A 27,983-nucleotide genomic window follows, 5' to 3' on the forward strand; every position below is an offset into this window, starting at 1 on the left:
CAGCATAGCACCTGTACCCATTACACAGTGATCTTCCTGAAGCAGGGACCACGATGCTTGTTCCTGCATCCCCAGCAGGACACGGGGGATATGTCCCATGGCAGTGCTCAAAAAAATACATATGAATGAACAGATAATCTTAAAGATAGGCAGCAGCTGACCAAATCTAATCATTTTGTTAATTTTTTACTTTGTTTATAATTGTTGAGAGCTTTGCTACACCACTTCATAGTACCTCTGCCTCAGCATCCCCTTTGTGTAGCCAACCAGCCTACAGGGGCCTTGAATTGATACCAGTTTCTCCAGTGAAGTAGGTCCTGGATAACAGCCTACAGAGTCACAAGTAAATGTCCGTTCCTGATCTGACCATCCTAACAGCTCTTATGATTACACTCTCCCCAGGCTCCCAGGGCTTTGCCTTATGTATCCTTAGATAAGATTCCTTAGACACTTACCAAAACCCTGATCTTTTTGGTTTGAAATGACCAATCTGGCCTCAGACCAGGAACGCTAAAGCACTCTACCCTAGGGCCTTAATAAAGGCAAGTGCCCCAGACCCTGCCTTGTTCTCTCTGCCTGCTTCCTCCCTTCACCTCTGCATATGGCCCTTCCTCCAGGACCTGCACTAATAAATTCCTCTACCTCAACTCCCTGGTGGTCTTCTGTTAAACCCTGGCTTACTATCTGTTAGCCCAGAGCTTTATTTAAAGAATGTTAATTGAACAAAGTCACAACATTAATACATATCGTAGGTAATACTCATAATATTTCCATATGTACACGTTTATTTTTAATGACCATGTTTTTGGTCTATATGTCCAAACTAATTATGCTTGGGATGAATTCCAAGTAGTGTAATAGTAGTCTAAGTCTGATAATATTGACATTAACTTGGAATGATTATGCTTGAACAGAAATACTTGCATTGTTCCCTAATTTTCAGGAGAGCTTCCCGCTGGCCACGGAGGAGAGGAGGAACCATCAGCCATGACCACTTTCACTCTGTCTGTAGTAAATGTGACTGTACATCAGTCAGCCCCAGTTACAGGGTTGCAGAGAAGGGAAACACACATGCCCGTGCCCACTACGGCAGAGCCTTCACGCCAAACACCAGCAAGTTCTGTCATCAACCACCTGCTCCCACTAGGTGCTGGCTCGCCAGGATTCAACAGTGGCTCAGAGAAGAGGAAGAAGGATCACGTCAGATAATGGCAGAAATAACAATAATAACAATTATTATTATTTGGCTAGAGACGGGGAGACAGTGTTATCCTGTAACCTCTGGTGTGGCCTGAAAGGTTAAGGTTATGTCGCTACATCCTTTATAAATTCCCACACTTCTAGGGATTTATGGCATAGCCCCTACCAGCTAGCTCTGGGTCATAACTTTTAATAAAAACATTTTTTAGTGTCCAAAATCTCATTACATCTGTCCAATATAAAAAAGCAAATGGCTTCAGAGCATGATGGATGAATTAAATAAATTTGAAAAACAGCCGGTGGTAGAGTCTCATAAAACCCCCACCATATAATGAAAACATGTGAGGATAGCCAGCACTGGTGTGAGACTGTCACTTTGCTGGGGACAGAGAGGGGGTCTCTGATGGGGGTGGGGCCAGGGTGTGAGGAGGCGATTTCCGTAAATCCCATCTGGAGACTGGTCCAGACGGGAGAGTAAATGCACCTCTCGGGAGTCACACAGATGCGGACTGAATCCCGACTGCGCCCTGTGCTGTCTGTGTGACCCTGGACAAGTCATGGAGCCTAGGTTTTCTCAGTGGGATGACACTGGTAACATCATCTTAGGGTTATGGAGAGGATTAACTGAGATGCGAGTGCCGTGCTTTGTTTGCTGTTTGGCACACAGAGATGCTTAATAAATCGTAGCTATTATTAGGCTCTTCTCAATCAATTTCTTTCAGCTCACTTCTGCAATGCACAGGCACACATCTCTTAATATTAAGAAACTATTATTATATGATATTGGGAAAAAGGAGAAGCAAAAGTATCTTGTGGAAAGCCCCTCTCTAGAAACCACCCCACTTCAGAACATGGACTAGGTCCTGTGTAAAACGATGCCAAAGACTTCCTGCTCTTAGTTCTGAATGCCCAGTCCACTCTTGACCCCATCTTTTCGCTCTTATTGACACAGTCTTGCCGGGAGCATCTTCCCATCCATACCCTTTGTACCTGGCATATGTGGTTACCTTCCTGTTTTGATACTAGCTCCGTCATTTCTTGGACTTTCTTCCTCCTGCCTGGGACAGCCTTAAGGAATACTCAGGGCACTTCATCCAGCCATCAGAATATTCTTCCAGTCCCTGAATTATTCTCTCAGTTGACTCTTAAGTGGGGGAACCTGGAATCCATTCCCTAGTCTCCCTGCATCCCCAGGTCCTGTTTTACCCACATTCACTACTAGAGCTTTGTTCATTTACCTTCACGTCTTTTTCTCCCCTTATTAGATATATTCCTCACACTTACTATCATAACATGCATGCAGTTTTGTATTCTGCTCTTAAAATCTCAACATGACAACCTAGTTTACTCACAACTTCCATTTCTAATGAAGGTTTAAAAGAAGAGGTTCTCTTCTGTTGTTTCAATACAGCTCTAGCCCAAAGCATCATTAAGACACTGAAATAAAGCTTCCACATGAAGTTTACTTTCCCACAATCTGTCTTGAGCAGTGGGACACTATTGTCCCATAACTGAGTAGGGTAACTCTTAAGAAGATAAGATTCATGTTACTCTTGCAGCAAAAGTGAATGGATTAAGAAGTTGTGGTACATGCATACAATGGAATATTACTCAGCCATAAAAAGGAATGACATTGAGTCATTTGTAGAGATGTGAATGAACCTACAGATTGCCATACAGAGTAAAGTAAGTCAGAAGGAGAAAAACAAATATTGTATTATTAATGCACATATGTGGAATCTAGAAAAATGGTAGAGATGATCTTATGTTCAAAGCAGCACTAGAGACAGAGGCAGAGAACAAACGTATGTACACCAAGGGGGAAAGGGGATGGAGGGAGGAACTGGGAGATTGGGACTGATATATTTATACCACTATATATAAAATAGGTAACTAAAGAAAACCTACTGTATAGCACAGGGAACTCCACTCAGTGTTCTGTGGTAACATAAATGGAAAGGAAATCCAAAAATGAGGGGATATACATATACATAGAGTTGGTTCACTTTGTTGTACAATAGAAACTAACATAAGATTGTAAAGCAACTGTACTCCAATAAAAATTATTTTTTAAAAACGGTCTTACCAATTTAAAAAAATGTGAGTGGATGAGATGGGACTTGGGGTGAACACATCAAAAAGGATGACAACTTATTTATAGCTGCCAAATCATAAACCTGCAGTGGCTCTCACCCCTGGCTGCACAATGCAATCCTCTGGGGGAGATTTTCCACAGCTACACGTACCTGAACCTCGCCAGCTAAGATTTGGATTCTGTTGGTCTGGGGTGAGGTCCTGGCATCAGTAGGTTCTAAAAGCTCCCAGGCGAGTCTAATAGGAAGCCAGACTTGTGAAGCACTGTGCTGGGGAATGAACTCTCTGTAGGAATAATTAGTGCAAGTCCTACTGGGAAAAATGAAGACATCTTGATAGATTACATAATTGATTAATGAATTTCTCCAGCAAACATTCGCTGGGTGCTTTCCACATGCTGTGTTCCAACTAGGCGTTGGAGATACAAAGATGACTGGTACATGGGCCATGCTTTCTTAAAGTTCAGAGCAGAGCCAGGATATATAACCATTCTAGCGTGGAAGGTGGACACGTGGAAGGAGTGGGACAGGGAGCTCACAAGGCATCAAGACCTCAATTCAGACAGAACCTAAGCCAGCGCTGCAAAAGAATGAATTCAATTATTCATTTAGAAGGCTCAGGAGAAATGGATTAACTTAAGTGATTTGTAAGTGCACCAAGGTGGGTACTATTAATGCACCTACTGATTCCAAGCATTTGAATTGTGTGCCTTTCCCTGGTGAGTGATTTAACCATGAAGACAACATGATAATGAAGACTAATTCTCTCTGGGGTGTCTAGGAGTTTATGCTCTCTATCACCTTTAGCCAAGAGTAAACAGTCACTTTCCTACTACTTGGCAGAGAAAACAGCAGAAACTCTGTTTGGCAACTGACAAACAAAGCAGGGGGTGGAGTTGAGATGGGGAGTAGAAAACGTGATGTTAACAAATGATTTCTCTCATGAGCATCCCTGTCCAACAGAACTTTCTGTGATGATGGAAAGTCCTACACCTGTACTTCCAATTTGGTAGCCAGTGGCTGCACATGGCTATTGAGCACTTCAAATATGGCTTGTATGACTAATAAATTGCATTTTAAGTTTTATTTATTTTTAATTAGCTTCATTGTAAATAGCCATATATGACCAGTGGCTACTATATCGAACAGCAAAGCTCTAGATAATAGACATTAAAAACAAACAAACAAACAAAAAACTTCAGCTGCCTGATTTATGTGCTTTCTAAATACCAGACATATTCCTTCCTTACAGTCTCTTCTTTTAAAGAATATCCTAACTTTGTGTTGATGAGAAAGGTTCTATGGGAGCATTGAATTCTTGGCTATGTCTAGATAGCCATGAATCAAATTCAGTTTGCAAAAACCACAGCCTTCTTCTGGATGGAAGTTTTGTCACTGCCTGGGTTAAGCCAGAGCCAAATATCAGTGGGATTTTTTTTTTAAAGGAGGTTAACAATCTTTTAATGAACTTCAGGTGGAAATCCATGGGGCCTTATCATCATTCCAACAGAATGGAACTCCCTTTAAAGGCCAAAATGTCCCAGCCTACTGAGATCTGGGGTTCAGTGGTTTTGTGGGACTCAGTGCCTTGATCTAATAGAGGATTTGGTACTGCTTTGTGGCTCTGTCCCTGGAGTGATTGAGAAGTTGGCTCTACTCAAAGCTGGGCTGTATTTCAGCAGTTAACGGCTCTCCTTCTGCCAATTAACATTTTAGGAGGGCCCCAAGGTTGTCTAGACAGCTAGAGGGTGGAGGGAAATGCTTAGATCTTATAATGAGAGTTACATCTTCCCTTGAAGTGCACCCAAGGGTAATATATCTGCTAATCCCTGGGACAATGAAATATTTATATCCAACTTTCTAAAAATGAAGTTGGTTTAAAACAGCCCCCGTTTCTCTCCATTTTTTAATTGTGGTAAGAACACAACATGAGATCTACTTAACAAATTTTCAAGTGTATGATACAGTATTATTAGGGGCACAACCTCTAGGAGTTAATCTTCTTGCACAACAAACTTAATACCAATTGAATAGCATCTCCCCATTTCCCCTTCCCCAACCTCTGGCAACCACCATTCTATTCTCTGCTTATGTGTGTTTGACTACTTTATGGACCTCATATAAGCAGTATCCTGCAGTTTTTGCCTATCTGTGTTTGGTTTATTTCATGCAGCATAATGTCCTCAAGGTTCAGCCACGTTGTTATGTAAGCAGGGACAGACTTCTTTTTCAGGACTATATAATATTCTGCCGTGTGTATATACCACATTTTCTTTATCCATTCATGTGTCAACAGATATTTATGTTGAAATGGCCTTTCTTGACATGCAAGAAGAAAGTCAGGATGCAGACTAGAGGTAGAAGGAATTTGATGGTGCTTTATTCAGGGGCATGTAAGAGAAAGGTAGACTCCTTTCATGAAGATTAGGGCACTAAGTTGACCAAACTGGGCTAATGTGAATGAACAGGGGCAGCTGTGGCTACAGACCCTATATCTGGAGTCTTGAACTTTCCAACTTTAATCTCAGGCCAAGGAAACCAATGTGCATGCTTTTAAAGTGAGAAACTTCATGATTTTAGGAGGGACAGGCCATGGGCACGGGGAAGACAAATGTTAGAAACAGTGGCTTTCACAAGACATGGGAGTAAATGTCCATGGACAGATCAGAGGGTAAGGAAGATGTGGCACATTTATATAATGGAATATTACTCAGCCATAAAAGAGTAATGGCATTTTCAGCAACATGGATGGACCTAGAGATTATCATACTGATGTAAGTTAGACAAAGGCAAGTATCATATGATATCACTTACACATGGAATCTAAAAAAGTACACAAATGTACTTATTTACCAAACGGAAACTGACTCATAGACTTTGGAAACAGACTTTTGGTTACCAAAGGGGAATGGGGGAGGGGGAGGTAAGGGAAAAACTAGGAGTTTGTGAGTAGGATAAACACAATACTATATATAATATATTAAAAAGCAGAGACATTACTTTGCCAACAAAGTTCCATCTAGTCAAGGCTATGGTTTTTCCCGTGGTCATGTATGGATGTGAGAGTTGGACTGTGAAGAAGGCTGATCGCCGAAGAATTGATGCTTTTGAACTGTGGTGCTGGAGAAGATTCTTGAGAGTCCCTTGTACCGCAAGGAGATCCAACCAGTCCATTCTAAGGGAGATTGATCCTGGGTGTTCATTGGAGGGACTGTTGCTAAAGCTGAAACTCCAATACTTTGGCCACCTCATGAGACAAGTTGACTCACTGGAAAAGAGTCTGATGCTGGGAAAGGTTGGGGGCGGGAGGAGAAGGGGACGACCGAGAATGAGATGGCTGGATGGCATCACCGACCCTGTGGACATGAGTTTGAGTGAACTCTGGGAGTTGGTGATGGACAGGGAGGCCTGGCGTGCTGTGATTCATGGGGTTGCGGAGAGTCGGACACGACTGAACGACTGAACTGAACTGATATATAAAATATATAGTATATTATATAATTTTATAATATATATAAAATAATCCCAACAAAGACCTGCTGTATAGAGGGGGAACACTACTTAATATTCTGTAATAACTTAAATGGGAAAAGAATCTGAAAAAGAATAGACATATGTATATGTATAACTGATTCACTTTGCTGTACACCGGAAATGAATCCAACACTGTAAATAGACTATAGTCCCAAAACAGCTTTCAGTTTGAACTTCTACTTCACCATTGCTTTATCCTTGGATGAATTCCTTCCTTACTCTGAGCCTCAGTTTTCTCCTCAGAAAAAATAGGGAAAATAATGCTTATAACATGCAATTGCTGAGAAGGTTTATACACATGAAAAGAATGAGCACAGCACTTGACAGAGTAACAGCTCAAAGGATGTCAGCTCCCTTTCCTAAAGGACAGAAAGGGAAGGACGGGTGGGAGGGAGGAAGAGAGGAGGAGGGGGGAGGAGGGAGGGGGAAGAGGTGGCAGGGGAAGAGGGGAGGAGAGAGGGAAGGGAGAGAGAGAAGAGGAGGAAAGAAAGGAAGGGAAGAGGAAAGGAGAGCCACGGGATTAGACGCTTGGTACGTGACTGCAGGCAGGTTCCAGGCTACGGCAAAAGTTGGGAAACACTAGTCCAGGGAGGAGAAGGCAATCGCACCCCACTCCAGTACTCTTGCCTAGAAAATCCCATGGATGGAGGAGCCTGGTAGGCTGCAGTCCGTGGGGTCGCTAAGGGTCGGACACGACTGAGTGACTTCACTTTCCCTTTTCACTTTCACACATTGGAGAAGGAAATGGCAACCCACTCCGGTGTTCTTGCCTGGAGAATCCCAGGGACGGGGGAGCCTGGTGGGCTTCCGTCTATGGGGTCACACAGAGTCGGACACGACTGAAGTGACTTAGCAGCAGCAGCAGCAGCAGTCCAGGGAAGGAACAAAGTCACTCGGAAGAGAAGCTAACGGTGTGACACAATCTTCACATGGCAGACACTGGTCACAGTGGGTTCCTGCTCCTGCACATTTTACCAGAGCTTAACACTAGCAAGGCTGGACCACTGTGAAGTCCATCAGCCACATCATTCATTCCATCTACCCATACCCTTCTTTTCTCCACTGCCTTCCTTACACTGATTTCAGACCTCCAGTGGGCGACTCTATGCTTTCAGGCCCGTATCTTCTAAAACACATCCCTTATTTTCTTGAAAAATACACTTAAAGATGGGAGTGGAGGTGCAATTTGCAGGCTGCAAATTGTGCTAAGATACTAAGTGCTAAGTAAGTTTGATCTCAGGAAATGACAGCGCCCAGAGTTTGGGGTGGCGGCAGTGGTGACAGTGATGGCTGTCCTAAGGTTGTCCTAACCTGTCCCTCAGTCTCTGCATATCTGTTTATTGAGCAATTATGCTAAGATACAATCCTTGCCCTTAGAAGAAGACAGGCAATGATCATACGATTGGTGTCATAAATGAGACAATTCACATGAAGCTTGTAATACACAGTTCAGAGTAATGACATGATTCATGCCAGTGGTTACTACCACCGGTAACTGATCCCATCTTGGTGGGTCAGACATTTTGAGACAGTGGCATCTGTAGTGCTGGGGATTTTGATAGTTTCAATACTCTTGGCTGGATGGCATCACCGACTCTGTGGACATGAGTTTGAGTGAACTCCGGGAGTTGGTGATGGACAGGGAGGCCTGGCGTGCTGTGATTCATGGGGTTGCGGAGAGTCGGACACGACTGAGCGACTGAACTGAACTGAACTGAACTGATACTCTTGTCATGAGGCAGTGATTATAAAGAGATGATGGTATAGTTGTTAATATGGTGATAGCTCCAGATGTGGCAGTGTTGGGAATTGAGAATAAATGCCGAAAACACCAGCCTACCACGGAGCTTCTCTAGAAGTCCTGGAGATGACTTTATATTCTGATACTCACGGAAGCTTCCTGGGCTCTAGATCCTGTTCCCAACCCATGACCTCATTCCAAAGCTCTGATGTGTGACCATGAGGATTTTAGGATGTAGGGCCCATTCCTTGCTGTGGCTCCTCTGTGGGGTGAAGGGCAGGCTGCAAGATGGCTTGGCTACTTTGCTGGTTGTCAACAGAATAAACACACCTGCCTGGGTCTAAACATACAGTGACAATGAGAAACCACAGGGAAATCATCTCCTGAAGCTTATAATTATTTGTTTTTCATTCTCTCTTTCTTGATCTCATCTCCTTAAAAAATATCTATTATTCTAGTTCCACATTAGCAAAAACTCAAAGGGTTTTTCAACAACTCCTAACAAGATTTGGCGCTGGTTCAGTACTTTGAAAAGGGGCGAATGAGAATCACAGGGAAAGTGAAATCGGCTCCTGTCAGCAGGATGACAGGCTCTCAGCACACTCCTGGGGAGGAGGGCAGGGGGATGCTCAGACAGGCAGTCAGCTCCTTCTCTGTGGCTGTGTCTCTCTTAGAGAGGCTACTCCCGCGGTCCAGATGGCACCCAAACGGTAACAAGAAATATTGGATGGAGCTGAAATCAAGCAAGAGCAGCAGAGGCTCAGGCTGAAGGCAGAGCAAATCAGAGGAAATCACAAATGGAGAGGTGTCACAGCAAAAGGAAAAAATAGTCATGGGGGCCTTTGCCTGCTGCTCCGACAGCCGTTCCCTGCACAAGGTTTTTTCCTTTTCTTCTCTGGAAGAATGCAGATTCTACATCTTAGGCATTTATTTCATAATTAATAAACCTTTCCTGAATGCATACTCTCAGGAAGGCACTGGGCCAATCTTGTGAGGACTGGAATGCTGTCCCTTCTCTGAGCTGCAACCATCAAGTGAGGGAAATGGGAGGAAGCCCGTTCGGGTCACAGCATGAGGAGAGTGATGACAGGGACACCGCACGGAGGATTTTCACAGCCCATGGACCATTTTCACTGCTGCAGGACTGAAGCCAACTCCTCTGTAAATGACCAGAACAAGAATTCCGTTTCCATGTGGTTGGAATTTGACTAGTTTACCCATCTCTTGAATTTTCTTTATCGTAGAATTAGGGAACTATCCACCTTCTAAGACAGGACTTCCCTAAATAAGATTTGAGGTAATAGCTTAGTAAGCAAAGTGCCTGAGACAGAGCAAGATCTCCATTGTGCTGTGCTGTGCTTAGTTGCTCAGCCGTGTCCAACTCTTTGCCACCCCATGGACTGCAGCTCAGCAGGCTCCTATGTCCATGGGGACTCTCCAGGCAATGATACTGCAGTGGGTTTTCATGTCTTCCTCCAGGGGATCTTCCCTACCCAGGGATTGAACCCAGGTCTTCCACATTGCAGGTGGATTCTTTACTGACTGAGCCACCAGGGAAGCCCAAGATCTCCATTAGTGGGTTAAATATTAAGTCAATAATACAGTGAAGTATCCTTTCAGAGTATGATGGTATTTTATCGCATTTTGGACAGTTTTATGAATTGCAGGATTGCAGGGAAGTAGAACTAGAAGAGGCTATAAACATCTCTAACCCAACTCAACCCGATATATTGTTCAGATGAAGAAACTGAGGTCTTTAAGATTTTCAAAATCATGATAATGTTAGCAGCAGAGCTGGGATGAAACCCCAAGTTCCAAACTCCTAGTCTAGCTCCTTTATTTCCATCACAACTCCCCTCATGGGTGAACAAACTAAGAGGAGAGAAGAAGTCAGAGCAGAGAAGGCGGGCTCACAATTTACAACAAGGAAACTAAGGCCCTAAGGAGCTTGCTCATATGTAAGACAGTGAGGAAAATGACTCCTTCATAGAGCTCTGAGTATCAAGAGAGGTGATGTTCACCAATAAACTAGACTTGGAAGGCAGCCTACAGGTTGCAGTCAGAGGAAATTTACAAGAGCATAATTGTCTCTGATTGATTGTCCAACCTATAAACAGTTTGTAACTGTGTCATGATTTCATTTGCTCTCTTAACAGGTCTCTCAGTATATTATATTTCTTACTCTCTCAGGCATTGGTATAAGCCACTCCTCATGACTGGTTGCCCTTCCCATCCTCCTTCATCAGGAGACCCTGGAGACTTGGGTCTAGTAATCTGTCCTAAGCCCTTAGAAGGGGTTAGATGATCCTCCCCTGGGCATCATATATGTTGTAATGGTTGATTACTTTCTCTCTTCTCTACTACAGACCATCACCTCATGACACTAAGTTCCTTGCATCAGAAGCTGTACCTTATTCTTCATATTCCTAATGTCTAAATACCCCAGTTGGCTAGCAGACAAAAAGAAACTCATTGAATTGATAGATTAAAACAAAAAACCAGAATGAATAAATAGAGGCACTTGTTTATACAAGAGAATAGAAAACTGAACAGAAAGAAACTTGGTGATAGTGTGGTTTTCAAGGCAGAGGGTATGGTGGTCCATATGGTGTTTTCAAATGCTCAGCAAGTACGGGTGTGCACACACACACACACTCACTCACTGAGACACGGCATTTGCTATTGTAAACTCCAGAAAGGATGTCACATCCACTGTCATTTGACTGAATGAGACTTCGCAATCAGCAAATAACTCTGGTTCTAACTTCAAAGAAATACTAGGGAGATGTTCCAGAAAAGGTCATAAGAACAGGAATATGCTTTTCTTCTAGCTCTTCTAATATCTGGATGGCATCTTCTTCTGAATTCAAGCCCCTTCCATTAGCGACATCCATCAGTGGCTCAAGGGTAGCAGTCAATCTCTGATATTCCTCACCACTCGAAGTCCAGCCAATGCCTAGGCTTACCCTCCTTCCCAGCAAGTGATGAAAGGATTGTATCCCATACTGTTCAGACTCTCAAACTTAACTTTTGCAAAGAAATTTTGATCTCCTAAAGTCTGTTCGTTCCTTGTCTTCTGATTTCTACAAAGGCTACCAATTCAGGCCTGGATGCTCAGATCCTCAAAGGTGAAAGTTATCCTCTACCCCTCTCTCGTCCACACCCTGACATCCAATCATTCTTTAAGAAATGCTGACTCCATTTCTAGGACATATCCCACCTCTGCCTGCCCCATTCCCACTTCTTGGTGGCATCCTCTTTTGCCTGGACTGTTGCTTTTAACACTTTCTCCCTTAAGTTCATCTCCTATACAGCAGCCAGAGTGATATTTTTAAAATGTCAGATCAAGTTCACTTCCTGATGAGCACCGTCCACTGATTTCCATTACACTTGTGATAAAATTCAAACTCCTTACTGCTGTCTATACCATTGTCCATACCACCGTCCACGTTCAGCTGTTGTCTCTGAGTTGGAACCCATTCTCCACCACTCTCCCCTTCCCACCAAGCTCTGACCAACATCAGCCTTCTCTCTGTTCCCCCTGGACCCCTAGAACATTTCGGTCCCAGGTCTTTGACCCTACCTTTCCCTGTCCTGATTCCACTCTGCATCAGCCTGGTTTCTTCTCATAATTCCGACTTGGCTCAGGTGTCACGTCCCTAGACCTCCTCTGACTATTTACTTAAACACAGTCCTAGCTCCCAGCTCTTGTCACGTTTTCCTGTTTGGTTTTCTGACTAGTACTCGTGCACTGTTTGGAGAAGGAAATGGCAACCCACTCCAATACTCTTGCCTAGGGAATCCTGTGGACAGAGGGGCCTGGTGGACTGCTGTCCATGGGTCGCACAGAGTCAGACACAACTGAAGTGACTTAGCATGCGTGCATATATTGGAGAAGGAAATAGCAACTCACTCCAGTATTCTTGCCTGGAGAATCCCAGGGACAGAAGATCCTGGTGGGCTAGCGTCTACGGGGTAGCACAGAGTCGGGCACGACTGAAGTGACTTAGCAGCAGCGGCAGCAACAGCATGCACTGTATGTCTGTTTACTAGATTGTTCGCAGCCTTCTCCTGTGAAATGTGGGCAAGGAGACGGGACCTGGTCTGACATGTACAGCACCTGTGTCTGTGTGTGATGCGTGATGGACACTAGACTGTATTTGTAGAAGGAGGAAGGAAAGAATGCTTGAATAGAAAAATGCTTAAGTGACCAGTGGCTAGTTCTAGGAGGTACCTTCCAGTACTGCAGAAACTATAAAATTAAAACAAAAAGGATATTTTGTACATACCTCTACAGGGACAAGGGAACACTCTGTTTGTCACTTTGATGTCTGGTCTCTTGTCTCTTTTCCTGCCTTTTCTCTGACGCTGGGCAATGCATCTCTGAAGATCATGGAGCCAGGGTCAGAGGATGGTAGATTCGGCGAGATCCCATACAGATCCCACAAGCAGAAACCCTCTTTAGCCACATCCTTGCTACATCTGTTCTATGAAAGACCTTTTTGATTTAATCGCTATTTCTGGTTTGGTCACAAGTGGTTGACATCATTATTCCTTGTTTTGATAGATCCATAAAGTTCCTAAATGTACAAGCTCCTCTTGATCCTTCTCTCTTCCACACCCAGACATCCAGTCATTATAAGAAATACTGACTCTATCTATAGAACACACCACCAAACAGTCCATTCTGCTCTAAAGAGGAAGGAAGGGGCTAAATAGTAATATCAAGACCTCATCTGTTCTTGGCCAAGCAGGGATCAAGCATGACGGTAATCATAATAGCTGATGCTTAGATGAAATTTCCTCTCCATGAACCAGACACCACTCTAAGGTGTGTTCATATAATAACTCACTTAATTGCCATGGCAAATGTAGGTGCTATTGTTGTCCTCAATTTCAGAGGAGGGAACGGAGGCACAGAAGGGTCAATGAGCTTGCCCAAGGTTACACAGCTAGTAAATGGCAGAGCTAGGATGTTCGCCAAAGTGGGTGAGCTTTGAAGTACATGTTCTTGGCCAGTACTCTAGGGCGAGGAGAACAAAAGGTGTAAGACAACGTGTGTTTTACGATGAGGGTCAAAGTAAGGGGTTGGGAAGGAGCAGCCAGTGGGGAGAGGGGTAGTTCAGAAGCCCGCCCCTCCAGGTCCACTACATCCTCTCCGGAGGACCATGGCCTGATCACCCGGAAAGTGTTATCTCTACAGTGATGATGGGGCAAGGGGCTAGGACTTTCGAGGTGACCGTGGAAACAACAACCTATAGACAGCCAAAGAGACGAGGCTATGAGATTACAAATACAGGAGAAGGGGAAAAACCAGACTGCCGGGCTGACGGCATGGGATGGTGGGAAAGAGGAGTAATACAGAAGATCAGGCAGCGGCTAAGCTGCCCGCAAGCAATGTGATGACATACTGACAGATCTCTGTGACAGACAGAAAAACGAGAGGTGGAGACAGGGGAAAGAGGGGAAACAGGTGAGAGTGGACGTTCCCTTCACACGAGCTGTTCCCGGTGCACAAGTGAAGAAGCAAGAGACTCCTGCATCAGCAGACTTTACTTCCCTCTCCCTTGAGCAACTAAACCTCAGTCTTCTCATCCACAAAATAGAGAAAATAATAGTTGGCATGTTAACTAAACTAGATAAATGTGAAGTGCTGGAATCCACTGGGGGAACTTTATCAATCTCTATATATAAACACATGCGACCCTTACATCTATAGGGGTGATGCCCAGGAAGTTCTGTTTTCAAAAAAAGTGTCACCAGGGACTTCCGTGCAATCCAGCAGTTAAGACTTCACGTTCTACTGCAGGGGGCAGGGCGCAGGTTCAATCCCTGGTCAGGGAACTAAGTTCCCACATGCCACATGATAAAAAAAAAAGTGTCACCAATGACTGTTTGGCAATGTGATATTCGGGAATCACTGATCTGGATGCAGCTTGCCAAACACTGTGCTCCCTGCCCCCCAGTAAATACTCTGCAAATACCCTTTCTTGCCTCCTTTCTGAGTCACTGCAAAAACAGGCTTCACATACTCTGGGTTGGGACTGTCACCGATCTATATTTTCTTATTCTCCATGACCATTTATTCATCTCTTTCCCCTTTTGTACAACTAGAATTCATTCATTCTTCTTCTGCAACCACTAATAACAGCATTTAGGGGGAAAGAAAGAGCCTTAGCACGATGATTTATCCAGAAACACTGAATTACTGTACCGGGAGAGAATGAGTGTCAGCCTCAATGGATATTTACGGGGAAACTGTATATCACAGCTCTGCTCATTAGAGATGCTGTAGTTAAGTTTCTATGGATGTTAATGATCTATATTAGAGGGATAAGGAAAGATTCCCAGCAGCAGCAGCAGCAGTTAACAGATATCCCGGAATCCCATTTTCTTCCCACATCAGAGAGCTCCAAGGAATCTGATTTATGCCCACTGAAGGAGCAGGCGTGCACTGGGGCACCTGTATCTTTGGGGCAGTGCTGTCTCTGTTTTAGAATAGGTAGTGCGACTGGCAAAGAGTTTCAGGAACAAAGCGGATAGACAGCTCCTGCCTTCTGTTTGAAATCTCACTGTGTTCTGGTCTTAGAGACAGCTGGACCCAGTGGGAAGAGCATTTCCTGTGTGTGGGTAGGGTGGACCTGCGCCCTGGGCTACCTAAGATCACTCCCGTTCCTACCTATTGTCCTGACATAATTATTAATAGCAATCCCCCTTTCCCTTTAAAAGTGACCCAGTTTGGATGATAAACTAGGTCACCCTACCTTTAGGGTCAGAGAGAGCAGGATTAGATCCTTAGTGATGCCTCTTCTAGATGTGCTGGTTTAACTTCTCTGATCCCCAATAGCCTTTACGTAGAGAAGAGATGTACGTCTCAGAGTAATTTGGGAATGCCTTGACATAGTATGTTGTGCCTTCTATAGTCCCTTGCTTGATAAGGGCGCTCAACATTGGTATCACAACTGTTTGTTATCCTGACCCCACAGCCCTGGCACTCCCCTGCAGGCTCAGCCCCACCCCATTTAAGCTTGGTCTTGTTAGCATTATTGCTTGAGCAAGGAGAACGGAAAACGTTCCAGCCTCTTACCCTTCCCCTCAGTGCTCTCAGGACCCTAAAAGCACCCTAGTGGTTAGGCCAGGTCTTACTCATCATCATATTTCTTGAAATATGTGATATAGCCCTTTGTTCATAGAACAGTTCATAACAACAACTATGGCTAACATTTATTGAGTAGTACTTACTATATGCCAGGCGCTGTTCTAAATGCTTCACACGCGTTACCTTATTCAAGTTCTCAGAACGTAGTTACCACAATCATCATTCTCATGTTACAAGCAAATACACTGAGGCTCAGAGAAGGTTAAATAACCCACCCAAGTTTACATAGCTGGTAACAGAGGCAGAAAATTTTCAAGCATTAAGTAGTCAGTCTGCAAGGCTCACATTTTTAAGTGTACTCTCATGCTGCCTACCAAGTACTGAATACCTACACTGGGCAAACACAACAGAAATCACATCTGTTTTCTAATTTAATCCTTACAGGAACCCAGGGAGGTAGCTCTCCCCACATTGTTAACTGGTCACTAAGAAGAATCTGAAAGATAGAGTACCTTGCCTAGAATCACACATTTAAGAAGAATAATGCTCTGAATTGCTTCAAATTTCAATGCATACCTGTGGAATCTAGAAAAATGGTACAGAGGAACCAGTTTCCAGGGCAGGAATAGAGATGCAGACATAGAGAACGGGCACGTGCATACAGGGGAAGAAGGGAAGGGTGGGACCAACTGGGAAATCAGGATCGACATACGCACACTACCATGTGTGAAATGGTAGTGGGAATCTGCTGCATGGCACAGGGAGCTCAGCTCGGTGCTCTGTGATGGCCTTGATGGGTAGGAAATGGGGGTGGGGGGTGTGAGGGAGGTCCAAGAGGGAGGAGAGACATGTGTACATATGGCGGACTCACTTCATTGTATAGCAGAAACTAGGTTCAATCCTTGGGTCAGGAAGATCCCCTGGAGAAGGGAATGGTAACCCACTCCAGTATTCTCGCCTGGAGAATTCCAGGGACTGAGGACCTGGCAGCATAGAGTCCATGGGGTTGCAAAGAGTTGGACACAACTGAGCAACTAACACTCAGTTGCAACAACACTGTAAAGCAATCATACTCCAATAAAAAAATTTCACGCTCTTTCTGCTGTTTTACTGCTTCTTGAAAGTCTATAGTCCTGGTCTGCACTCAGAATTTGATTGTCCAATAACAAAGCCTTGATGGGAAATGATAAGAAGGTTTTCTGCATCTGACCGCCCAACTTCTCCCACCCATGGAATAACTGTGGGATTCTTTGACGGTACCTTCTCTGCACCTCTTCCCTTCTAGAACCTCTGTTCTTCAGAGAGAGGAAGGTAGAGGGTTTCCAAGTGGGTGGGCCTTAGGGTTCAACATGGGTCTAACCACATTCTCCTCTTTCATCTGTTTGTACAGACGGCTACTGGGCACGTTTCATTCAAAAAAAGAATTTTGAGTTTTATAAAAAGTTTAAAGACCATTCCTCCAGGAGACCAGTGGCAGAGGAATGAAGTGATTTATGCATATGTGATTTTTGCCAATACACAACTGAGCAAGGAGGGAACCAGGCAACCGCTGACACACCCATTTATCCCCTCCACATTGGCTTCTATGAAAAACAAGTTTTGGGGATGACTTAACACTGAGCCATCTACAACCCTGTTTGTACAACCCTTCACGAGAAACTTGATTGTTAACCCTGGGAGAAAGAACCAGATATCATTCAAGGTGGCAACGTGACTGGGCCCTGATGTGAGTCGTGGATTGAAAACAGAGAGGGAGATGAAAGGGATTATCTTTGACAAGAACTTGAAAACAGCAAATGGAAGGGCTGATGAACAAACCCTCTTAGAGGTCAGAGCTATAAAAAAACACATCTGTAAATGAAAAGAGCTATAGGAGAGGAAACAGGGCATTTGGCTCAGATCACCCAGTTATCTGATGTCCCAAAGTTTTCCACCTCGGAGACAGCTCGTATTTGTCTCACCATCCACATCTGCAAGAATGTCTAGATCTAGCCCCATCATCCACTCAAATGTACACACAGCCCTTCCCGCTTTCTCTTGTCAGCAGGGTCTCACCCTCAGTCCAGACCCACAGCGGTCCTCACTTGCCTACCCCTCAACACTCGGCCCTCAGAACCATCCTTTCCTGTCCCTGCTCCGTGCTGAATGATAGTGACCAATCCCAGTAAACCACATTGCTCGGGCTCCCTTGCCATCCATTTCCATTTAAATTTGACCAAGAGGAGGCTGGGATCAAAAGTTGGATGGTGGGAGGGAAGGAAAACTGTGAATTTCTCCCCTGCTCTCCCTGGGCAGTTTTCTTGCAATGGGTGAGTTTCTCCATGGTTTCTACCAGACAAACCTCTCCATGTCACCTCACCTCCCGCTGGGCAGCTCCCTCTGTGGTCCCAGGGCCTGCTGGCGACCCCAACTCCTGGGCTCTGCCAACACCACTGCCTTCCTTTGTCCGTTGAGCTCGAGGGGTAACTCTAGTAGCAACTTCCGACCAAGACTCATCTGGGTTGCCCCACTGTTGCCTATTTGGTTTTTTTAAACACCTTTATCAATAACCTCAGATGTGCAGATGACACCACCCTTAGGGCAGAAAGTGAAGAACTAAAGAGCCTCTTCACTTTCTGCCATAAGGGTGGTGTCATCTGCATATCTGAGGTTATTGATATTTCTCCCGGCAATCTTGATTCCAGCTTGTGCTTCTTCCAGCCCAGCGTTCCTCATGATGTACTCTGCATATAAGTTAAATAAGCAAGGTGACAATATACAACCTTGACGTACACCTTTTCCTATTTGGAACCAGTCGGTTGTTCCATGTCCAGTTCTGACTGTTGCTTCCTGACCTGCATACAGGTTTCTCAAGAGGCAGGTCAGGTGGTCTGGGATTCCCATCTCTTTCAGAATGTTCCACAGTGAAGCTCAACATTCAGAAAACAAAGATCATGGCATCTGGTCCCATCACTTCATGGGAAATAGATGGAAAAACAGTGGAAACAGTGTCAGACTTTGTTTTTTTGGGCTCCAAAATCACTGCAGATGCTGATTGCAGCCATGAAATTAAAAGACGCTTGCTCCTTGGAAGGAAAGTTATGACCAACCTTGATAGTATATTAAAAAGCAGAGACATTACTTTGCCAACCAAGGTCCGTCTAGTCAAGGCAATGGTTTTTCCCGTGGTCATGTATGGATGTGAGAGTTGGACTGTGAAGAAAGCTGATCGCCGAAGAATCGATGCTTTTGAACTGTGGTGTTGGAGAAGACTCTTGAGAGTCCCTTATACTGCAAGGAGATCCAACCAGTCCATTCTAAAGGAGATCAATCCTGGATGTTCATTGGAGGGACTGATGCTAAAGCTGAAACTCCAATACTTTGGCCACCTCATGCGACGAGTTGACTCACTGGAAAAGACTCTGATGCTGGGAAAGGTTGGGGGCGGGAGGAGAAGGGGACGACGGAGAATGAGATGGCTGGATGGCATCACTGACTCTGTGGACATGAGTTTGAGTGTACTCCGGGAGTTGGTGATGGACAGGGAGGCCTGGCGTGCTGTGATTCATGGGGTCGCGGAGAGTCGGACACGACTGAGCGACTGAACTGAACTGAACTGAACTGAAAGAGCCTCTTGATGAAAGTGAAAGAGAGTGAAAAAGTTGGCTTAAAGCTCCACATTCAGAAAACTAAGATCATGACATCCAGTCCCATCACTTCATGGCAAAGAGATGGAGAAACAGTGGCTGACTTTATTTTTCTGGGCTCCAAAATCACTGCAGATGGTGACTGCGGCCACAAAATTAAAAGACGCTTGATCCTTGGAAGAAAAGTTATGACCAACATATAAAGCATATTAAAAAGCAGAGACATTACTTTGCTGACAAAGGTCCGTCTAGTCAAGGCTATGGTTTTTCCAGTAGTCATGTTTGGTTGTAAGAGTTGGACTATAAAGAAAGCTGAGCGCCGAAGAATTGATGCTTTTGAACTGTGGTATTGGAGAAGACTCGAGAGTCCCTTGGACTGCAAGGAGATCCAACCAGTCCATCTTAAAGGAAATCAGTCCTGACTGTTCATTGGAAGGACTGATGTTGAAGCTGAAACTCCAATCCTTGGCCACCTGATGCAAAGGGCTGACTCACTTGAAAAGATCCTGATGCTGGGAAAGATTGAAGGTGAGAGGAGAAGGGGATGACAGAGGATGAGACGGTTGGATGGCATCACTGACTCAATGGACATGAGTTTGAGTAAACTTCAGGAGTTGGTGCTGGACAGGGAGGCCTGGCGTGCTGCAGCCCATGGGGTCGCAAAGAGTCAGATACGACTGAGCGACTGAACTGAACTGAACACCTTTGTAACTAGTTCCCCATGTTCATGTCTCTTTATTAAATTGCCTGGTATGGACTCTCTGTCCCTGACTCCATCTTGACGTAGATGTATAGATAGCTCCATTAGCTACGTAACAACCTCCCCACCTGCTAAGCCACCTGCCATACGCCTGAGTGATGTTGAAAAATGCCTCCAATAGTGTCACTCCACCACCTGAAAGTGACAGTGGCCTCCCCCAAACTCCCAGGTTCTCAGCGTCACACTTCAGGCCCTTTCCTTCCCTCCCTTTGCTATTCCTGTCTCCTTTCCCAAGAGGGCATGCCGTGGTCCTGTCATCCCAGACTGTTCATCAGCCCCTGGGATATGTGAGGCTTCTCCACATTTCAGTGCCTTTAAACACTCAATTTCTTCTTCCTGTATAGTGTTCCACCCTTTCCCAAGTGCCAAATTCCCATAATCTTTAAGAGTCTTTACAAACTCTATCCCCCAGGTAAAGACCTTACTAAACCCCCTCAGGCAAAGTTTACTGCCCCTCCACTGCCCCCAGGGCCTCTTACAGCCTTGACTATATTGATTGCGATTACTTTTATATGTCTATCTTCTTTTTGAGACCATTAACTTTCTTAAGCAGCTGGTCTGATTCATCTTTATATCGCTATGGAATAGAACACTGTGTGGCTGTTAGGAGATTCTTAGTAACCATTTGCCAAATGGATGAATTAAAGAATAGGATGAATAGAAAAGAATGAAATGAAATAAAGTAGAATGAAATAGAAATAGAATGAAATGAATAGAAGTTGTAAGGGAACTCCAAAGAGAGAAGGGTTTTGTAGCAATCAGAGGTCTGGGATTACAAAAGTAATGAAGGTCTGTCACTGCAGGTATGTGAGCTGAAGCCCAAGAGTCAGGAATGCTTATTTGCACTTATCACAAGCCTTGGAGGATTTTTGCTTTGGTGGGCAGGTTAAACGAGACAGCATCTTTTAATATTCCTATTAAGATTCTAGAAATTTAGGATTCTATCCCAGGAAAAAGTTTATGTACCGCTAAAAGAAAGTCCATTCAAGAAACATTAGAAGAGGCAAGCTTTTCTTTCATTTGTGGGAAGACACATATTCAGATTCCTTTTTCTCACTTTGAGATTATCTCCTCTCTCGTGACACCTCTGCTCCCTGTGTTGTGATCATTATAACTTCTCTACAATGTGGTGCTTAATCAGGAAGAGAAACTGACAAACGCTCAGATTAGACTTAATCCAATTATGCAACATCTTGATTCAGATTTCAAACTAAAGGAAAAACCAACTGCTAAACTGTGAATGAAAATTTATTTGCTGTGAATGATGGGGACTGGGGGGTGCAGGAAACAATTGTCCAGAGAACTCTTGCAATTCTTCCCATGAATGGATTGCCTCTTTCTACATTTGCATCAGCAAAATGGAAATGAATCCGGGGCAAGGAAAGCCATCCAGAGGCTGATTGCTGGGGGACAGGGGTCTCATAGAAAAACACCAAGGAGTTTGGAGTACAGGAGGCAGGGGCATTAAAATAAGCAGGATTCTGAGTTTCAGAGGTAGGCTGCTTTCATTAAGATTTGTTCTCTGGGATTCAAAAATATCTTTTCAACAGCAGGATGAGGAAAGCAGTGGTGTCAGGCAGAGTGAGGATCTAGAGAAGGAGAGAGGTATTCACAGGCATACACAGAGCCTCAGGCCTCCTGAGCTCCGAGTGTTTATAAAAACTTAAAAGCAATGAGTAATCAGAGCTGGGAACTGAGTTCCAAGTACTGATTCTGATCAGTTGAGGGTTAGGAGATGGAGGACTTTGCATTTTTCTGGAAACCTAACGGCAGCATTATTTTAGTGAAATCGTGTGGGTACCTGAGTCAGAAAAACACAGGGTTCAAATTCTGGCTTTGTGAGTTTCGTGAACTCTTAATGCCTCAGGCTCCTTATATGTAAATGACACCTACCTAGCAGGTTTGTGGTTACTGAAGGAGATCAGCCAAGACCAGAGCCTAGGCTGTCTGGGGCAGAGATGCTCAGTGGGGTCTTTCTGCTTTTCCCACAGCTATATTAGCCCTAGATCAAGTACATGTGGCTACTGTCCTGGTATCATAAAAGAAACCGAATGGAACCCTCGACTTCAAATCTGATCGTTGGGATGTTTATCAGTTTCATCCAGCCTGATAAACTGGACACAGGATACAGACTAGTCTACAGCCTTGAGGATACAGACTGGTCTAGAGCCTTGATTTCAAGTTCTATAGGAGAAAATTAAGGAGGAAAAGATTTCTAAGCACCTGCTCTGGGCCAATGCTTGCTCATTGAGGTGATCTGATTACACTACTTGGTTAACTTCTTATCCAGAGCACTAATTTCACTGGGCAAGGCCACAACTTATTGATGGACATTTCAGAGTAGACGTCTGAAGACAGGATTCTAATAATGAAGCCAGAAGATAATAATGAAGACAGGGAAGGGGTCTCTGGGGTATATGGCTTGGCAGCTGAGCTATCTGGGAGCAAAATGATGAGATAAGTATTAATACATGAGGGCAAATGGAATGCCAGAGGAGATAAGAAAAGTTGAAGTGTAGCACTGTAATTGCCTTTACAACATAAGGATTCCTTATAGAACCACTATGTGCTGCCTGAACACTCCTAGGGCCAGAGAACTCACTACTTTGAGAGGCTGTCATTTCTGAAAATCAGCTCAGATGGTCTTCAATTTCTTTCTTATACTGAGAGCAGTTTTGACCTCTCTTGTCATTAAACATGGGCCATTCTCTTAATCAGGTCAAAGTGTTGGTCGTTCAATCGTGTCCAACATTTTGTGACCCCATAGACTGTAGCTGCCAGGCCCCTCTGTCCATGGAATTCTCCAGTTAAGAATACTGGAGTGGGTAGCCATTCCCTTCTCCAGGGGATCTTCCCAACCCAGGGATTCAACTTGGGTCTCCCACATTCCAGGCAGAGTTTTTACTGTCTGAGCCACTTGGGAAGACTCTCTCTTAATCATAGAACAGCACATAAAATCAGTAGAGGTAACGAATATATACCATCCTTCAATCTTTACTTCCCCAGAATCTCATAAAAGTGACCCCTGAGCATCACAGAATATGTTTCATGTTGATGTGTGAGTCTCATGAAAGCCCTGAAGTGTTACTAGCAGATGGTGACCCTTTCCACTTTGCAGCCCAAGAAAAGGAGTCTCAGAAAGTCAAAGCGACTGACAAAGAGAGAATCTCAAGGAGGTCTTATCATTCCTTTCAATTTCTGAATCCATGTTACACCAAAAGGAAATTAATGTTGAGACTAAAGCATCCATTTGACAACCTATGTCCTTCCTATTTACCACTATGCCAAACTTCCCAAAATTTCTTTTGAAAGCCAAAAAAAGTTTAGCTAGTAATCACTGACTCCTTATTACTAATAATTAGAAAGTCTTTTATGTCTAATACAACTACATAAAAAGCTTTTAAACTGGGCAATTATAAGGTGAAGGATAAAAGATCTTATTTAGTTGTAAGAATATTATATGAGGGGGTGAGCGTAAGGGCTTCCCTGGTGGCTCAGAGGTTTAAGCGTCTGCCTCCAATGCGGGAGACCTGGGTTCGATCCCTGGGTCGGGAAGATCCCCTGGAGAAGGAAATGGTAACCCACTCCAGTAGTCTTGCCTGGAGAATCCCATGGACGGAGAAGCCTGGTAGGCTACAGTCCACGGGGTCGCAAAGAGTCGGACACGACTGAGCGACAGAACGGAACGGAACGGAGCGTAAGGGAGAAGAAGAATGTGGAATATTTCCTGTCATTGGAACTGTTGACCTTCACAGAGAATCTCAACTAAGTTCAGTGCTCTGAGGCATAAAAGGGTCTGGAATAGGCCCTTCAGCAGCCTGTGAATTCCTCGCTGTGAAACTAGACCATGTCCAAAGGCTAACAGAGTGCAAAAGGCACTAAATAATTAATGTAGACACTTTCCTCCCCATTTAGGAATGTACATTTTTGACATCCCCAAAGAGGCCAGGGTATTTGTCTAAAGAACATGACAGAATCATCAGCTGGCAGAAAGGGAGACTACCTGTCTAGCCCACCTCTTTGAGAAGGAAACGGATGAGAAATTAACCAGGTCTGAGTGTTGCTACCTAGAGGCAGTTTGTACACAGGAACCAGGACCTCAGTGATTTGCCCAGAGGTGCTTCCATGTCGCTTTTGCCTGTTCAAATCCTCTCATTCTTCAGGGCTTTGCCCAAGTTGTACCTTCTTTCCTGAAACCTTCCTAACTCTCTAGCCAACTAACATTTCCTGGCAGCAAGCATTTATGCCACCAGGTTTCAGACACCTTGACATAGAAACAGACCCACCTGTTTAAGATACAGAGGAGATCAGACCCTGTGCAAAGCTTCTGACTTCCTTGACCAGGAAGGGATGGAATGTATATTTCTAGGAGTGAGTGGGCTCAGATCACTCCTTATCTGGGCTCAGATTCCCAGGAAATGATGGAGGGAAGCAAAGCACGACCCCAAGAACAAATCTGCTGGAAGAAGGCCACATTATAGGTGCAAAGTAAGATAAGCAAACAAAAACATCCTAATGTGTTATTTACGAGAGCAGAACAGGAAAAGGGCCAGTACAGCTGAGCATCCTAAGTTTATGGGACAAGGAGGGTGTTCAACTAGGACAGGGATGAGCAATTATGAAAGTGGAAGTGTTAGGTGCTCAGTCGTATCTGACTCTTTGCAACCCCATGCTGTCAGACACCTCTGTCCATGGGATTTTCCAGGCAAGAATACTGGAGTGGGTGGCCATTTCCTACTCCAAAGGATCTTCCAGATCCAGGGATTGAACCCCGGTCCCCCGCATTTCAGGCAGATTCTTTACCATCCAAGCCACCAGGGAAGGTGAATGTGAGGGAGTAAAAACACAGAATTGGCTGTCTGTCTGAACCTGCATGCATGTGTGCATGCTAAGTCACTTCAGTCCGGTCCAACTCTTTGTGACCCCATGGACTGCCAGGTTCTTCTGTCCACGGTGTTCTCTAGGCAAAGATAATTGGAGTGGTTGCTATGCCCTTCTCCAGGGGACCTTCCCAACCCAAGGACTGAACCAGCATCTCTTACATCTCCTGCACTGGCAGGCAGGTTCTTTACCACTAGTGCCACCTGGGAACAATGTAACGAACACAATGAATTCTAACTTCTGTGGCCCTAAACCTCCGAAATCCCCAATACATCAAATTTGCTGCTTACTGAGTATTTCTCAGACCGTAAAGGAGTGATGATGAGCCACTGGCTGAGGCTTTAAAACAGAGGTTCTAGAGTTGAGATCAAGGGATCTCGTTGGCTTCAAGGCCTACAAAAACTTACATGTGGACATGTGTTTCTTTCTGGGGAATGAGTCTATAAGCAAAATTTCAAGGTGAACAGAAATCCCAAGAAAAGTTTCTTTATGTATCGTGTTGATTAAAAGTAATTCTTGTCCTCAAGGGGCTCACAGAAAAAAAAGGGAAACGAATAGCATAATAACAGTTCACAGCTACTGAATCCTCACTGTGTACCAAGTCCTGTGCTCATTCACATATTTAAGCTCATTTAGTCTCTAGCAAAAACTCTTTAAGGTAAGTGCAATCATTAACCCCAAAGTTAGGCTTTTAAGGAACCCAAGGTCCAATGGCTCAGTGGATACATTAAGAGAAAATAATCCTTTATGATCATCACGAGAAGGACAGGGGTATCCCAGAGAGGCTGATTGCTCTGGGGCAAGGAAGGCTTCCTGGTGGAGGTGGGCTGTCACTTAGAATACTTGGCAATCCTCAGCCCTGTGAGAACTGTTGGCTGGTGCATTGCTTGTTTCAGCAACAACTGGAAATGTTCTCATTTAATCTACTCCATGACCGCTATTAAAGGTTTTACATAAATCTTTCCTTTAATCTGTCAAAGCTAGAAGACAGACATTACTTTCTTTGTATAGATGATGACATTGAGGCTTAGAGATGCAGAAAGCTACTCAAGGATCCTTAATAGGTGGTCAGGATGAGAGCCATACTCAGATCTGACTCTGAAGATCAGGTGGTTGTATTTTTCTGGGCTGGGTGGTGGTTTTCTTCAATGACAGCCCCAAGCTGAGTCCTTTATTAGGACTCTGTGCAGATCTGTCCCAGGGAAGAAGAAACCAGGTGGTCCCCAGACTAACAGACCACTGGACAGTCTCCCTTCTTGTGGGAAGCTTGTAGGAGCCCCCAGACTCCCTTGGAAGATGACTGGTTGTCTTTGGTTTGTGTTTCTGGGTAAGGAGCAGGTGTTGAAGTGTGAACAGCGACAGTATGGCAGGGATTCTCAGAGCATAGATATATCCTGGGGAAAGGCACTTGGCAGACAGGAGGGGCTTTGGGGGGAAGCCTGGAGCAAGGGAAGATGTCAGAGCAAGGGGGACACGGGATACATGAGACATCTCCAGGAGGTTTAGGCAAGTGGAAACAACTTTCCAATACACAGACTATTTTATCCTCAAAATCACCTTGCAAGTTAGTATCAGTAACTCGTTTTGGAAGATGAGAACACTATGCCTCAGAGGCAAGGAAACCTATCAGAAGCCTTATAGGCAGTAAAGATTGACAGGAGTTAAGATTCCAGGTGCATCCATCTGCCTCTAACTTGAGACTATGCTTTTCACTTTCTCCCTCTCTCAGATTTCTAGAAATACTTAGATAGTTCATGGAAAAGCCATTATCACCATCAGATGCTTCTGAGAGTCCATGGTAACAGTGGGTTGGAAGCCACTGTGGGGCATTCAGGCAGCCCCGATATTTTCTAAGCAAAACCTTAGCATACGTTCTCAATGACTATTTGGAATCAGAGGAACAGGAAATTCTCATTTAAAAAAAATAGCAAGAATTTTCATAAATCCCTTCTATAAGGAAGAGGCATTCATATATTTATTAACTAACCCTAGAGTAGCCGTGTTGTGTCTGGCTGCTACGAACCAGACCCTGGGCTTGCTTCTGGTAACACAAGGACCTCAGGAAGCTCCCAGAAGCTCCCGAGGAAGAAGGATTCCAGTACTGTGTGGTCTACTCCTGGAGGAACGACAGGTGTGGAGGCACAAATGCAGGGGTGACGTGCTGACACTGATGGGAGAATTAAGAAAGACTCCCCCAAACACAAGGCAGGAGGTTGGGGGAGGGCTGCAGGAAGGGTGGGGAGGGTATGACTGCTAAGGGAAACTGAGGAGTCCAGGGGAGCTGGACCAGGGTGAGGCAGGCCAAAGATACAGCAGAGGCTGGGACCCGAGTGCTGTGTATGTCAGGTTGAGAAGTCTGGATTTTCTTTTTTCTTTTTTTTTTGGAGCTACTAAGCATGGAGGTGGTGTGGCCAGACTGGTTAATAAATTCACAAAAACCAAGGCAGCAAATGGAGCATGTTTCCTCACATATCTAAGCCTGTTAGGGGCAAGTAAGGCAATTTAGGCACAAATTGATTTGGAGGGAGCGGTGAGACAGGGGCTGGACCAAATTGAAACACGAAGAGGAGACCGGTGTCTTGGTGACAAGCAGGCTTGATTAAATGCAAAGGCCTCTGAGAGAAAAACTGTTTTTTCCGAATGGCACCACACCGCATGCCTTCTATCTGTTTCCACATCTGGTGTTTTTAAAGGGGCTGGTATTCGGATATGTCTTCTTACTAAAACTAATGTGCACTGAGTTTTGGAAACCGTATTTAGGTGGGACAGGATGGCTTCAAGAGACTGGCAGAGTAGGTAGAGAAATGGAAATAAGTCAGAAAGAAAGTTCACTAGGAAAAAGGGGAGTGAAGCCAGGGGAAAGTAATAAGGGACCAGAAAGACTCCTGATTGGAGGGATCCAGAAACTCAGGTTTGGAAAGGGTATCAAAGGCCTGCCCCTCTGGCCATTCAGTGTTTGAATCCCCGCCCCTCCCCCACCTTCATCCCATCATCTTTCTGACAGGTGGTCTTCAAGGCTCTGCTGGTACGGCTCCAGTGATGGGGAGCT

General features: G+C 44.5%; 1 protein-coding gene across 3 annotated transcripts in view; it reads right to left on the minus strand.

Annotated features, from left to right (window-relative positions):
* The window catches only part of DAB1 (DAB adaptor protein 1), a 476,669-nt gene that overhangs the window by 40,781 nt on the left and 407,905 nt on the right, over positions 1 to 27,983 (minus strand). The window lies entirely within an intron of this gene.

This window comes from Moschus berezovskii, chromosome 4 (assembly GCF_049115385.1).
Source record: "Moschus berezovskii isolate FMDL1 chromosome 4, NW_MosBer_1.0, whole genome shotgun sequence".
In the NCBI taxonomy this organism is placed as follows: domain Eukaryota; kingdom Metazoa; phylum Chordata; class Mammalia; order Artiodactyla; family Moschidae; genus Moschus; species Moschus berezovskii.